Source organism: Lissotriton helveticus, chromosome 9 (genome assembly GCF_964261635.1).
Source record: "Lissotriton helveticus chromosome 9, aLisHel1.1, whole genome shotgun sequence".
NCBI lineage: Eukaryota > Metazoa > Chordata > Amphibia > Caudata > Salamandridae > Lissotriton > Lissotriton helveticus.
Window position 1 is genome coordinate 506991711 of NC_136070.1, and position 15703 is coordinate 507007413.

At 41.2% G+C, this 15703-nt stretch overlaps 1 protein-coding gene and 1 pseudogene across 2 annotated transcripts in view; one reads left to right on the forward strand and one right to left on the reverse strand.

Moving 5' to 3' along the window:
- The window catches only part of LOC144783206 (coiled-coil domain-containing protein 71L-like), a 35252-nt pseudogene extending 33412 nt beyond the window's left edge, over window positions 1–1840 (reverse strand).
- The window catches only part of DHRS7 (dehydrogenase/reductase 7), a 797588-nt gene that overhangs the window by 137092 nt on the left and 644793 nt on the right, over window positions 1–15703 (forward strand). For both annotated transcript variants that reach the window (XM_078660349.1, XM_078660348.1), the window contains exon 2: window positions 13776–14790. The gene's annotated coding sequence lies outside the window, so the exon portion shown is untranslated. The remainder of the gene's footprint in view (window positions 1–13775; window positions 14791–15703) is intronic.

A 15703-nucleotide genomic window follows, 5' to 3' on the forward strand; every position in this document is an offset into this window, starting at 1 on the left:
GGATGAAAGCAGCAGAGGGCACCCCCTGGTTTACACCCCCACTTTGGGTGGGAAAACCGATGAGAAAACTTAGAAAGGCTAGGAGGTGTGCCCACCTTTGCCAACTCCAGCTCTCAGGTGGATGAGGCAAATTTAAGCACACTTTTCCATCCCCTCCATCTTGAAGATGAGGGGACACCTCCAATCAGTGCTACGTGTATGCCCCCTCCCACAGAAAGGTGGAATTAGATAGTGGGTGTAGTTACTCCACGTAAAGTTCCCATTCGCCCTGCCTACTACTACCCTGAAATGCCCTAAAAATTTTGTATTTAGGGGGCTCCCTCGGGCCCTGAAAATCGGATTCCTGCAACCTATGAAGAAGAGGGACAAAGAAGAAGCCATGCAGCAAGGCCTGAAGATAACTACTGACTTGGCCCCAACCCTACCAGCCTGTCTCCAATTTTAAAGACTCTTCAAAGAAGACAACACCTGTCCTGTGGCCTGTTTCACCCATTTTAAGTCACAGACAGTGAATGTGCTGTGTCACAATTAATTTGTATCCATTTTTTCAAAAAGATCTTCGTCCCTCTACATGACATTTTTGTTCCTTTTGTTGTTTTCCTTTCTGGGCTTTATGTTGGATTATCTGGCTGGATTTCTCTTGTTCCTGATCCTATTCTGCTCTGCTATTTGGCCCAACCTGGGAATACACGCCCAAAGCAGTAAGGGGGAATACAGATGTGAGACAAGGATAAATAAATGCAAACTAAAATATGAGTTCACAGATAGCAGTATAAACATAGTAGGCCAGCGTGGGTGCAGCAGTTCTAAGAGGACATAGGTAAAGGGGGAGTAAATTCAGCCTGTAGAAGCATTGGTATTTCTACTGGCTGAGAGATAATCCCGTAGGGTGAGGAAATCAGCATGCCTTATGACCATGCCTCGCCGCCTTGGGCTCTGGAAACGTAGCGCTTGGGTAAGACTGACTGTAATTCATGTTAGTAGCTCTTGTATAATGCAACAATCACAAATCCCTTGACCTCGTTGTGCATCATAATCTGGTGGCATGAGATGAGGATTTGCAACCATAAATTTGCCTGACGAGGGTTCTGCGGGTTAAAGAGGCATTCCAACTTCCTATAGCTCAAGTGAGATTAATGGTGTTTTGCAGGTGCAGACCATGTAACCCTATAAGCCAAACCACGTAAGAGTTATGGTTTATCTGGGGGATGCTCTATTGGGGGAGGAGAGAGGAGTGTGAGTCTTATGAGCCTCAACTAAACTACGTTAGCCATGGCTGTGTTTTTGTGTAGGAGTGTTGGGTTATGTACCTTTTGTATCAGATAGGTAGGTGCCTGTCAGTGCAGTCATAGTGTAGTGTTGGGGGGGGTCTTCTGTTTCTGATCTAAGAATAATGTTGCTTATTTTGGTTCCTACACAAACATGTTGCTTAGGGTTCTTATTGCTGTGTCTCCCTGAAGTTGGAAAATGTTTGTCAATTTTTTGCACTGTTTTTGTTGTTCTTTGAAAGAGATGTTGTATTCAGAGTTCACAACCCAATGTCGCTCTCCATGAAAATCCCCAGTTCCAGTGTCTCCCTGCCCTCTTGTTTTCCTTTGCCCCGGTAGTCTTCTCTAAGTTTCCCATTCTCCAAAGGCATTCTTCTAGCTCTGCTGTCTGTACTGAGCAAAGACCAGTGAACTTAGCAGGAGACCACTCCACTAAAACATGATGCAAAGATCGGTTGTCTATTAGAAGTGAGGGATAGCCCTAGTTTTCATACAGTATATTTTCTCCATTTACTTGGCCCGTCTCACATTTCCTTGTAGATGTTTGTGTCTGGTGGTTTGCCACAGACCATGGCAAATATAAATAGAGCAGGATGATGTTAGATTTTTCCCTGCTGTTATGTTCTGAAGGGGACCAGGAATGGTGGGTTGGGCAAGGTCTTTGAGACTGGTTGGCGAACCTACATGAGGTATTTTTAGGGTTATCTTTATGGAGTGTATCACACTGGGGCAGGAATCATTTGACCCTCAACCTAATCGTTATCATCTAGTCCGTCTGCTTGGGATCTTAGAAGACCTCATGCCGTTAGAAGTATGCCTATACATTCCTATGTTTGGTTGAGTGAGAGAATGCAGTGTATGAGACATTACAATGCTGCATGTTTAACTTTATTCTAAAATATTGCTGCTTGATTTGGTGATCTGTTTGATTCTAAGGTATGTGTCTTCATTTGTTTTCTGTCAGTCAAAGCAGTCTTTATATTTGAGATTTGCTCAAGGCAGCACAATCCTGCTAATCTACACCACCCTATTTCCATGTTTCTCATGTATCCCGCAACCAGTTTCTCTCTCTCTTGGTATCCAAAGCCTTCCATCTCAAGACCACATTAGTTAACTCCAAATCTCAGGGATTTGTAAAGCACAGTGATCAACAATTACTCAAGCTCATGCTGCATAAAGTTCTTATAGGTTGGCTCTTGTCTGCAATTGTGAGTTTATTTAACCAATGTTCTCCATTCAGCTGGTTCTAATCACACTCCAACCAACCTTGTATGAGACACATTTATGTCATGGATTATACTTGTGAAATCTCTGCTTCTTAGGACCTTCCACCTATTATCATGTAGAAGCTAATCTACAGAAATTATGGAATAGATAGATGTAGACAGACAGTTAGTTAAAGCGCACAATGATGATTTGTGTAGGTTAAATGAATAAAGAATCAAGGAGACAAGGAGGCTAGCATAATGCATAAACTTTTATTCACTTCTTCTGAGCAGCAAACCATTAAAAGCCTCCAAGAATAGAACTTAAAACATCACAATAAGAAAATAGAATATTCAGTCCCATATAAACTGTGTATCCTCCATCTTCCTCCTCTTTTGTTTGTTCTTGATCTTGAACGCTCTTGTAATATTCTTCATAGTGACTCTATGCTCTTCTAGTTATCTGCAAAACAAAATCACAATATGAAACCAATCTATATACTTTACAAAAGCATAAATGACACCCAAACCAACATTTCACAATAGACTTGATCAAAAAAGAACATATACCTCCTAACCTCAACCCCTTGAAGGGATAGGTGGGTGGGATATTGCTAGCCTCCTTGTCTTTAATTAAATCTTAATTCTGTATTCAGTTAACCTATTAGTCATTTTATGTCAGGACAGGAGGCTAGCATTATGCATGTTCAAACCTTTTCAAAACACATTTTGTAACATACTCCACAGCCTTAAAACAAAACTTTTGTTTCAGCAGTTGACCAATCAGCTGCCTTTAAAATGTCCTCTAAACGACCTCCCATCATACAGACCTTACGTGCCATAGCTCTTCTGACTGAATGAGCTATACACTTAGATATATCCACACCTGCTTCATTCATAACTGCTTTTATCCATCTTCAATTGTAGCATTACTTGACTCTTTAAAAAGGTTTCACATAAGAAATTAAAAGTTGATAAAGCCCTGTGCCTCTCTTATCCAACATTCTTGTCTCATACTCTGTCAACAATGTACCACACATAGATGAATGACTGAAAGAATGAGATAACTAATATAGTGCGACAAATGCCAGGAGGCCACCGTGGCTCATGACGAGCAGAGCTCGTCATGAGCATGGGAGGGGTTAAACTATTTGGGAGACGATTCCAGTGCAGTGCTGTGCATCTGAAAAAACATCTGCCGCCCCGGGAAGATTGTTTAAAAGATGGTACCAGAGAAAAGGCAGTAAAATCATAAGATGATGAGATTACTACCAACTAGGCCAGAGTATCAGACCCGAAGGGACAGCACTACAGTGGGTTATGCATGCACAGTGTAGAAAAAGAAGAAGAACCTTCAGGCACCAACTGAAAGTCGGTTGCCAGTTGTCTTCATTGAGTTCTTATTTGGAAAAATTATCTCCAACAGTGATAAGAAAGTGAGTTAAAAGGAGCGCGGGCTACTCCCCAAACCTTTTTAATAAAGGGGTAGCTCTGACTCCATTAAAAACAATGGTGGAAGACGGACATAAAAGAGGTTGAATTAGTTTGAACCAGAATGTCGTATACAAATAAACATACAAAAAAGGTTGACATGTTTCTGCTATATAGAGCCACAATTCAGCTCAGCATTTATCAGGACCAAAATAGACCTCACCTCATCGGTGACGCACGCTAAGGCGTCACTGGCAAATAAGGCGGGATAAACTCAACAGTTACAAACTTGTATGTAATCGGTGCATATGAACTTCTTCATGTATCCCCTGCACTTTGTGAAGAATGTAGAATCTATAACACATAAAACACAAGGGAAAAACACACTGAAAAACATTTCCCAATTTAGCTATACATTAGCTTACATTGTAGATTACTATCTGAGTGCACACAGTAAAAACCCACTCTTACCCAGTGTGAGACAGTAACTTCACATAATTTGTACTTTAAACACACTTGTGTAGTAGTTAAATTCATTAAGTCAGAGTGACATTCATATAAATCAAAATGTCTTCAAAAAACACTGTATCAACTTCGCAGTGTTATTAGCCATATAGTACTCTGCAGGATATCAACCTCCTTTGGCGTAGATTATCTATTGTGATTAATAGGCCAAGAGGGATTCCAAATATTATGATTAAATCAGTGCCCGTTAGAAATGAATAAATAAATACATAAAATACACCTCCAGAAACGATAAGAAAGAAACCTTTAAGGGATCACGCTCACTCGCGCGAAAAATGAGACACACCTCTTAGGCTCGTGGTAGGGGGAATTCTTCACGCCAGGAGCATCTAGATAAAGATAAAAGACCAGGTCAGGTAAACGTGTCATTCGTCTGCTATGGGTCTCTCTCAAAATAGATGTATATCAATGGCAGACTCCCGAGACGAAACAAGCAACTCACGCTGTGAAAATAAAATAAATCCACAGCGTTGTTTAACTTACTTGCGTCCCGGCGACTGCCCTCCTGTGAACCTGACGTGTCCACATCCACGGCCTGAATATCAGGAGGCCACGGGAAGGGTGTTGATTTTGTTAGTACGTGACCGACGTTGATCGCGATCACGTGACCGCCGTTCTTGTCTCTTGCTCACATGGCCTTATGCTAAAATACGATGTCGGATTGATAAAGTTTCTCGTTCAAGAGAGAGAGGCATTATACCTATATACAATTTTAAAATAGCTTGGCCCCTTTAAGACTGCAGAACGGAACGGCGGTCACGTGATCGCGATCAACGTCAGTCACGTACTAACAAAATTTACACCCTTCCTGCGGCCTCCTGATATTCAGGCCGTGGATGTGGACACGTCAGGTTCACAGGAGGGCAGTCGCCGGGACGCAAGTAAGTTAAACAACGGTGTGGATTTATTTTAATTTCACAGCGTGAGTTGCTTGTTTCGTCTCGGGAGGCTGCCATTGATATACATCTATTTTGAGAGAGACACGTAGCAGACGAATGACACGTTTGCCTGACCTGGTCTTTTATCTTTATCTAGATGCTCCTGGCGTGAAGAATTCCCCCTGCCACGAGCCTAAGAGGCGTGTCTCATTTTCCGCGCGAGTGAGTGTGATCCCTTAAAGGTTTCTTTCTTATCGTTTCTGGAGGTGTATTTTATGTATTTATTTATTCATTTCTAACGGGCACTGATTTAATCATAATATTTGGAATCCCTCTTGGCCTATTAATCACAATAGATAATCTACGCCAAAGGAGGTTGATATCCTGCAGAGCACTATATAGCTAATAACACTGCGAAGTTGATACAGTGTTTTTTTAAGACATTTTGACTTATATGAATGTCACTCTGGCTTAATGAATTTAACTACTACACAAGTGTGTTTGAAGTACAAATTATGTGAAGTTACTGTCTCACACTGGGTAAGAGTGGGTTTTTACTGTGTGCACTCCGATAGTAATCTACAATGTAAGCTAATGTATAGCTAAATTGGGAAATGTTTTTCAGTGTGTTTTTCCCTTGTGTTTTATGTATTATAGATTCTACATTCTTCACAAAGTGCAGGGGATACATGAAGAAGTTCCTATGCACCGATTACATACAAGTTTGTAACTGTTGAGTTTATCCCGCCTTATTTGCCAGTGACGCCTTAGCGTGCTTCACCGATGAGGTGAGGTCTATTTTGATCCTGATGAATGCTGAGCTGAATTGTGGCTCTATATAGCTGAAACATGTCGACCTTTTTTGTATGTTTATTTGTATAGGACATTCTGGTTCAAACTAATTCAACCTCTTTTATGTCCGCCTTCCACCATTGTTTTTAATGGAGTCAGAGCTACCCCTTTATTAAAAAGGTTTGGGGAGTAGCCCGCGCTCCTTTTAACTCACTTTCTTATCACTGTTGGAGATAATTTTTCCAAATAAGAACCCAATGAAGACAACTGGCAACCGACTTTCAGTGGGTGCCTGAGGGTTCTTCTTCTTTTTCTACACTGTGCATGCATCACCCACTGTAGTGCTGTCCCTTCGGGTCTGATACTCTGGCCTAGTTGGTAGTAATCTCATCATCTTATGATTTTACTGCCTTTTCTCTGTTCCCTTTTCTATTTTTGGCTTATTTAGTCACTCTTTTGTTGATTTGTATGAGTATTCCCAAGGTGTATAAGAGTGTCTTCCTGACCCTTTCTCTCTTGTTGTTTCATAAAAAAGATGGTACCACCAGATGCATGGCAGAACTCATCGACAGGCCCTAGCAGACAGATACCAACTTAAATTCTTTCTAAAATAGATGGGGCCCTGCCCATGAAGGGGCTTGTAAGAAATATATTAACCTGTGAAAATAATGTGTTGCTGATGGAGCAGGATGTCACAAAAATGAACCCTGCTCAAATGAATACCCCCACAATACGTACTAACAATAAGTAATTGTCGTAAAACTAATGTACACCCAAACATGAACACAAGGGAACTGCTTTGTGCATGCCTAAACTAGCACGTAAATAAATAATATTGTAAGTGCTTCCTGTTGAGGTTTATTTGTTGTGACAGGAGCCTCGTGCCACAATGAATCCTGCCCTGCATATTTTATCCACGAAGATGCCACCGTTTTGTGCAATACCTCTACTCAACTGGAGTACTTTCTACTGGCTAATCAGTAAGTGCTACCTCGTTGGGTAAATGTATAGTGCTTTTCCTACACTGCAGCTGTGTAAAGGGCCAGAAGATTTGCCTCCAGTGACCGTGTGTGCCTGTAACTTTGGTCCCTTGAGTGAGCTGGCCATAAAAATAAAACAAAATCCGCCCGCGAGTGAATTCGCCAATTTCTGAGCAATTTTGCGAGATTCGCGGATCGCGAAATTGCCGAAAATCCACAAATTTCGCGAGCAGAACGGATTTTTGGCTCATACTTATTCCTGACAAAAAGACTGGATTGAGTCCCCATGAAATTCTCATGGGAAGAGCAATGAGACAGGAATATATACCAGCAAACAAACTGATGAGTATATCTGATCATCTGGAGCTTGACTGTTGCAGAGGAGCCCCGTTGGTGGTCTGAATCTGCGTGGGACCCAGCAAGCGACGGAGGACGGGACTGCGAGGCCCATCAGGCTGTGCGAGTTCCACCAAGCACACCTGTTGCCTCTTCCCGCGACTCCGCCCCCCTGCTTGCCTGCTTGCCTGTCTGCCTTTAAACTCCTCGCGGCCCCCGCTCCGCGGGTGCCGCTCGCCGAGGAGACTTTGCATGCGCCAAGGACTGGGAGCACTGTGAGCTGCTTTGCCACTTAGGAGCCCCGTTGGTGGTCTGAATCTGCGTGGGACCCAGCAAGCGACGGAGGACGGGACTGCGAGGCCCATCAGGCTGTGCGAGTTCCACCAAGCACACCTGTTGCCTCTTCCCACGACTCCGCCCCCTATACCTGCTATCGTATTTAACCTGGACTGACCGCGCGTTAGCGGGACGCGTGTGCGGGACCTATCCCGGGACAAAGCCCGGACTAAGGGCGGACCCTCTGAGACCCTCCGAGAACCGAGGAAAACCGGACCGGGCGCCTCTCTTTGTCTTACAGGTACTGTTTGTTAATAACATTGACCTATTTTGGTTGTGTGCACCGCCATCTGCCCGTAAATGTCTTCAGTTATATCTGAACAGCCCATGTCTGATAAAGCGGGAGTACTGTTGAATGGCACTTTAGACAAGTACTTCTCAAAGTCCACAACTGACGTTGCTAGGGAAAGTATTTTGGCAGAGAAGTGAGCGGATCGTCGCCGCTCGATTGAAAATATGAAGAATGGGTCCATTCTTTTGCCAACATCCCCCGCCATAGGGTTGATTGACATTGTCACCGAAACAACACCTGGTGAGTTGATTAATCTATTAGACTCTGACCCTTTGGAACTAAACGTAGCTGTGCTCACACCTAATGTGTCAACTTCATTAGATTTGACCAGGCCAACTGCATCTTCTCAAGACACTAGTGAATGTACGCCAAAAGAAGATAACTTGCCATTGGTAACCACATCACGTAGCAGGGCTGCAAAACAAATTCCCCAGGAGAAACGCTATGGCCCACCGCCTATTAAGAAACAGCGAAAAAGGAGGGACTTGTTGCAACCAAAGTTGAGTTGTAGAGACTTTGGCAAAAAGGCAATCACTGCCCCAAAGGCATTACATAATTCTAATGTTGAATCAGAGGGGAGCACTATATTGCCTTTATCATCATCCCAGCCTAGCCCACATCTAGACCAAGAGCATAGTATGGACACTAGTGATGTTGTGAATGTATCAATAGTAAACAAAGGTTCTGTGACCCTATTAGATATAGAGAGTTTGATTAAATCATACTCTGCAAGCATCATTGAGAGGCTGATGGAAGTAGAAAGTAGGCTGTGTAAGATTGAACATGCATTAGGATGTAAGGATGATGTAATCGATCCTGGTCGGAATAATATAGGCAAAAAACATCAGAATATCACTACAAAACCAACATCGACCCCTGTTCATGTGTCTACACACATCCCAAACCGCACTACAATTCCACCCACGACTGCACCTTCTGTAAAACCCATGGGGAAAACGGTAACAGCACTGGTCCATCACCATTCTCCTCCCAAGCCCTCTCAAACTAAAATTGTTGACCAACCAGCTATAAGTGTCACAAATAAGACTATTGACAACACTAACAACAAAACACTCTTGAGAAAACCAGTGAGGGAGGTGGGAGAAATTAGACATACCTGGGGGAAACCTAGAAGGACTCCCTTACCCGAACTTCCCCCAGAGGCTGTACCCTACATGGTAATTTTAACAGGGGTGCCTGTGCTTGGTCCAAACAAGCGGGAGGGTTTTGCCCAATTAAAAAACAAAATTATGCATTGGCTGAGCATCTACAGGCCAATTGCAAACCACATCAATGGGGATATCACCCATGTCCGACGTCTAGAATGGCTAGGGGGCAAACCTAAAGATATTGAAGGAGATATAGTGGTTGTGAATTTTCGAGACCCCAATGCAGTACAGTTCATTTTGAACTGGCAGTTGGGTGCCTCTAATAATACAATAATTCCCAAACCACTCACCTATTTCTATCCTAGATCTTTGGTGTTTTCATCTCAATATCACCCACCTCAGTACTGCCCTCCTCAGCGTATACAGCATCTACAACAAAATAATTATCCAAGCGTCCAGGACGCTGTGAGTATCCAACATGCCCTGCACTCTTCATCACTTCAGAACATAAATAACATGTATCAAGCACCACACCCGGTGGAAACTTCAGATCCTAGGGTATGGAACTATGTAATGCCCAAAATATATAATCCCCAGAATGGAAGGATGGATCACCTAAAACCCTTCACCCCCCTAGAAACCTTTAACAGGTTTGACATCTTTAGCGGTCTAGATGATTGTGATTGATGCCATCAGTTCGGGGGGGATGAGGGATCAAAGAAAATGTTTGTGGGTGATGTGGGTACTAAAGTTAAGCTTGATGTATCTGATATTAATGTGCTTCCCTGTTCGGGCAAAACTGTACTCCATGATATGAATGTTTCTGAAGATACAAATGTTATGGGAGAACAGGTATTAGCCATGACCAGCTTGGGGAGTACCTTAACTGTTGAGGTAGCGCCCTTGTTGCCCCCAGCGGTGCCTTTGCCCAATTTTGATGAGATCTCTGGGGCTGCTGCTGAAAGGCCATCAAATCTCACTGTGTCGATAAAAATGATCTGTTGGAATATAGCTGGTGTTGTAAAAAATCTGAGGGATCCTGAGTGGTCAAATTTTATAGAATCCTTTGATTTCTGTTTTCTTCAGGAAACTTGGGCAGTTGAGGTGCCTCATAGGGTGGGTTATAAGACTTATGGGATTGAAGCGATTCCCTCTAGAAGTGGAAGGGCATCAGGGGGTCTTTTGATATGGGTGAAAACAAATCTAAAGGTAAAGATTGAGGTGGTGCCCACTAACTCTGTAGACATATTGGTGCTAAAAGTCATATTATCCAACGGGAAAAATTTGTTCCTTGTAAACATTTACAACAGGCCCTTACCTTTATCTGGAGAATCACCAATTATTGCAAAATTAGACTGCTTTCTGAACAATCTGGATCACAGCCATGATTTTGTTATCTTGGCTGGAGATCTAAATTGTAATTTTGAGCCAGTTGAGTGTCTAAGCGAAATCTTCAATGAAGAAGATCAAGCGAACAAAATCCCTACTTTAGAGAATGTCAAATCAGTTAAATGCTCAACTTTGGGTCTTCAATTGTTGAGTTTATGTACGGAACACTCTCTTAGGGCTTGCAACGGAAGGTTACCATCTGACAGCTCTAAGAAACCAACATTCTCTAGAAATACTTATAAAAGTAACTTAGATTTTGTCATCGTCTCTATCCCTCTCTGGCCAAATCTCCTGGACTTTGAAGTACTGGAGCGATTTGAAAGCGATCATTTTCCCTTAATTTTGACATTAGAGGCTTTACTCTTTAATAATACGGTCGAACAAAGCATAACTGAGGAAGGGGTGAACTCCAATTTTGAGATTCATATTAGTAATAATAGAAGATCTCTGAAATGGCCACTCATATTGGACCGTAATGATATCCTTAGTGAAATCTATTCACTTCTGGCTGGGACGTTTGGCTCTTATTTGGCGTCAATGGGCGAGGATGCAACAACAACTGCATTCCTGCCATTACACCAAAATTTTTTAAAGAATTAAAATTACTGGTTACCAAGATGCCCAAAAAAACCCAACAGAAGACCCAGAATCTGTCCCACAGTAAACCTTGGTACGACAGATCCTGTAGAGAATCAAAGAGGGAATTATTGATTGCAATTAAGGCTAAATCTCCTTTTGATGTAAAACAAGCGAGGAACAATTACAAATATGTACAAAGGGCCGCAAAGATGGCATGGGAGGAAGACAGATGGGCCAATTTGCTGCAAGCAGCTAGGGCACGTGACAACGTCACCTTTTGGAGGCTAGTGGCAAATGGAAATAAGGTGGGCAGGGTGGTCAAGGATGTTTTCCTAGATGAACAAACTTGGGTTACCCATTTTTCAAATTTATACAAAAAATATGATGACCCATGTTTGGATATGCATGCAACAAATTATGAATCTCCGGCAGACCAACTCTCCTTTACTCTAGGTGAAACAGAACTGGCAATAACCCAGATTAAATCAGGAAAAGCACCAGGCTTGGACAAAATTCCTGGGGACCTATACAAGCATGATTTAGCTGTATGGGTACCATATATTAATTTTTTATGTAATGTATTCTCATGCACTTTAGAATTTCCGGAGAGCTGGAAGGGAGCGGAAATTGTTTTAATTTTTAAAAAGGGAGATAGGATGGATCCTTGCAATTATCGGCCAATAAGTCTAATGGATATTTTACAAAAAATTTATTCACGCCATATTCTTTTACGCGTGAACAATTGGCTAGATGAAAATGCAATACTGACTAAGTTCCAAGCAGGATTTAGATCTAACATCAGCACAATAGATCAGATTTTTAGATTCTGCTGCCTCTATTGGAAGTACGTGGTGATTAAAAGGTGCCATTTATATGTTGCCTTTATCGATTTAAGGGCAGCATTTGATTTGGTGCCTCGCAATCTACTATGGAAAACTTTGAGTTCAGCAGGTATGCCAAATAACCTTGTCACTCAGATAAGGGAGTTACACGCAGGGAATTTCGCTAGAATTAGATGGGGTCCAAATGGTGAATTAACCCAGAAGATACCCATCGAGCGTGGAGTTCGCCAGGGTTGCGTCCTGGCCCCCACGCTCTTTTCCCTGTTTGTAAACGATATTCCCCAATTCCTGGAGAGATGTAAAAATGACTCCCCGAAACTGAATGGTGAGAAGGTGACATCGCTACTATTTGCTGATGATACCATTTTGATTTCTCAAACGAAAAATGGTCTGCAGATAATTATAGATACTTTTAATGAATACTGCAGTCAGAAGGGGCTTGAAATCAATGTGAAGAAGACAAAATATATGGCCCTGAATCCCATAAAACCTGACAGAGGCTGCCTTATATTAAACGGTGAAAAGCTGGAATCCGTCCCTCATTTTTCTTATTTGGGGGTGACTTTGGACTCCAACTTTACTTGGAAAGCCCAATTGGATAAAAGCAAATTAATTTTTGTTCAGAATGTTAAACCTATTCTTAGGGAGCAAACTTTAAGTACAAGTAAAGCAGCTTCTCCCGTGATGGAACTTTTCAAAGCCAAGGTCCAATCAGCGGTCCTTTATGGGGCAGAAATATGGGGTCCCGGTTCAAAGGAAACGTTCAGTCTCCTAGACAATAACTTCATGCGAAGTTTAGCAAGGGTCCCGAGAGGCACTCCTTTAGTCCCCCTGGAACTTGATCTAAACTTCAAAAGAACTGATCACCAAGTCTTGATTCGACCATTGATGCTGTGGGTCAGACTATGGCATGTCCCTGAACTTCAAGATTATAGAGATGGATTAAAAGAAGTTATTAGACTTGATAATCAGGGTGACATCCCATGGTTAAGGCACATCAAGATTTGGTTAAGTAATATAGGGCTGAAACATTTTTGGGAGAACCCCGAACATCTACCCGTAAACCCCAAATCAATATTAAAAAGGGCATTTTGGAGTTTCATACTAAATAGGACTACAAGTAATAGTACTAGTGGGACCTTGGTTTCAAGGTTCCTAAACTTTAAGAATGAACCTATGTATGAGACTTTTATGGATGAAATAGAGCCCCCACTAGCAAAAACTTTATTTCTAAAATTTAGATATGGAAATTTACAAATAAAAACCACCTTGGCCCGTTGGGCTAGAAATCGTGCTGCAGGAACTCCGATAATGGATGAGAATTGCTCTATGTGTACTTACAATCAGATTGAAAACGAGCAACATATCCTCCTTTTTTGTCCTTGTTATAAACAGGCCAGAAAGAGATGGATTAAACCCATCTGCCTTCTTCTAGGCCTGAGCTCCAGTGCACAGGCGGTGAGAATCCTAACAACTAACACCTCTCAACAAATAACATTTAGTGTTAGTAGATTCCTACTTTCCATATTCTATACAAGGAAAAAATTGGGGCACTGTTTGTAATGTAATACAATTAATCTGCTTGGAATTGCTAAGATGCTCCCTATTTTGACCTATGAATGTAATGTTTCGTTCCATCCAGCTCCTTAATTGCCGTAGTTTTTTTTGCCTTTTAAACTAATGTTTTATTTATTGTAATGTTTTATTATAATGAAATGTAATGTAATATATGCATTGCTCTTTTATGGCATTTGTGCCGAAATAAAGATTTAATGAATGAATGACTGAACTGGTACGTTCTGTGTCTCACCAGGTTGGAGAAGATGCCACAACAATACATCAGAATCAAGCTCATGATCTGAGTCCTGGTGAATGGGTTTACATCAAGAAAAACGTAAGAAAATTGTGTTTCCCAGGTAGCACGGACCTTATCAAATCATACTGGTGACTACAACGTCAGTGAAGTGTGCTGGCTTGCCATAGTTGGTTTCACGCGAGCCACACCAAACGAACCCTAGATCCACCTGAAAGACCAAAGGAGCCACAATTGGTGAATCAAAATCAAAGACCAGTGGCTGAAGTGTGTGAAGCTGATGAATCTAGAGTGACAGATTTTGATGAACAAACAGATGGTGAACAGCCGGAGCACAAGTCAATTAGAGTGGGCGCAAGATTCTAGGATTCAGAAGACTGCCGTTGAGCCAGAAAGAAGTGAGTTCACTGAAGATTCAGAAGAAAGTGAACTTCCAGCTCAACCTGAAACAGGTGAAACTGAATTTAAACCAGAAGGAAGTGAGTTGACAGAGAAGTTATTGTTAAAACAGAAGAACCCGAAGAAACTGAAAATCGAGAAGAAAAACAGCCAGAAGAAAGGGCAAGTAAAAGAACCTGTGAACCAGATGTAGAAGGTAAAAAAGTGGTCAAAGCAAAGAAACCAAGAAAAGGTGATAATTGGGCAAGTGGAATGAAAAGACTAAAATACACTCTCATGAAGAGAAGGTTAAGAAAAAGACCAGAACAAAGTAATGAAGTCTCAAGTCAAACAGATCAAGAAGAGTCAGGAAAAGAATTAGTACGAAACACACGAAGAGTAAGAGTTCCGAGTAGGAAATATAGAGCACCTGAGTGGACATATGTCATATTGGAAGAAATAGAAAGCTCAGATCCAAGTGAAGAAAAAGACAATTCTGACACTCAGCAAGTTGATGAAAGCAAATTAAGATCCTGTTAAAAGAACTGTGACACAATGAGGTGCAACTTTGCTGATTGAAAAGAAAACGAAATAAAGATTCAAAGCAGACTAAAGAAAAAGAGAATAAAAGAAAGAGGTAAAGAAGAATGCCTTGAAGTGTAGGATTACACTACTATTTTTAGAATTTATAGGTATAGATAGATTTTATTTTTATACAGAAACAAAATGGCTGAAGCAAAAGTGACAACCTCCAAAATTTAGTCTAAAACGTAGTTGTATTGAAGCTTGCTTATGTAGCGTCTTGTTATTAATATTTAGCAAGTTATTATTAACTGTCTTTGTACCTATTCTAATGGTAACTGATAAAGAAACAATACTAATGATGTAACAAGTGAAAGAATGAATGAGATCACTAATGAAACCACAAATACTAATGTAGTACCATTTGATGGAAGCATTCTCCATCATGATAAATCAATTAATACTTTCTTATTAAATGTATTTACTGAATTATTCTATGAATACATAGAGACCATGAATGTGGATTGTTACGTGTGCATGCAATTTCCTTTGTCTGTCTCAGAAGGGGTGACCTATCACCACCTTCCTTTAACCTATGGTTTATCTTGCAGCATACTCACACGTCTGTTTTATGTAACGGGGAAACTCAATTATCATTTCTCCAATATAGATTTAGTGTTTTCTGAAATTCCTGGTATTAAAGAATTAAACAAGGTATTAAGTGGTAAGAATGCACGCTAGATGGGAAAGTTTTTCCATATTACTAAAACCTTAGACATATAGTACGCTTATAAGAATAATTTTCCTTGTAGTTTGCGGGTTGAGGAGAAGATTTTTATAGAAATGGTAGAAGATAGAAGAGAGAGTTTCCAAAAAGAAGCTGCTGAACAGAAGTCACGAGTACTACCATTGGATTTCAGAGAAGGAAATTATGAGAAGGGAGAAAAATACACTGCAATGTCCCTGGACTGGTCACAGAAGTGGAAAATGTGTTGGCTTAGAACAAAAACTAACTATAATAATTATTT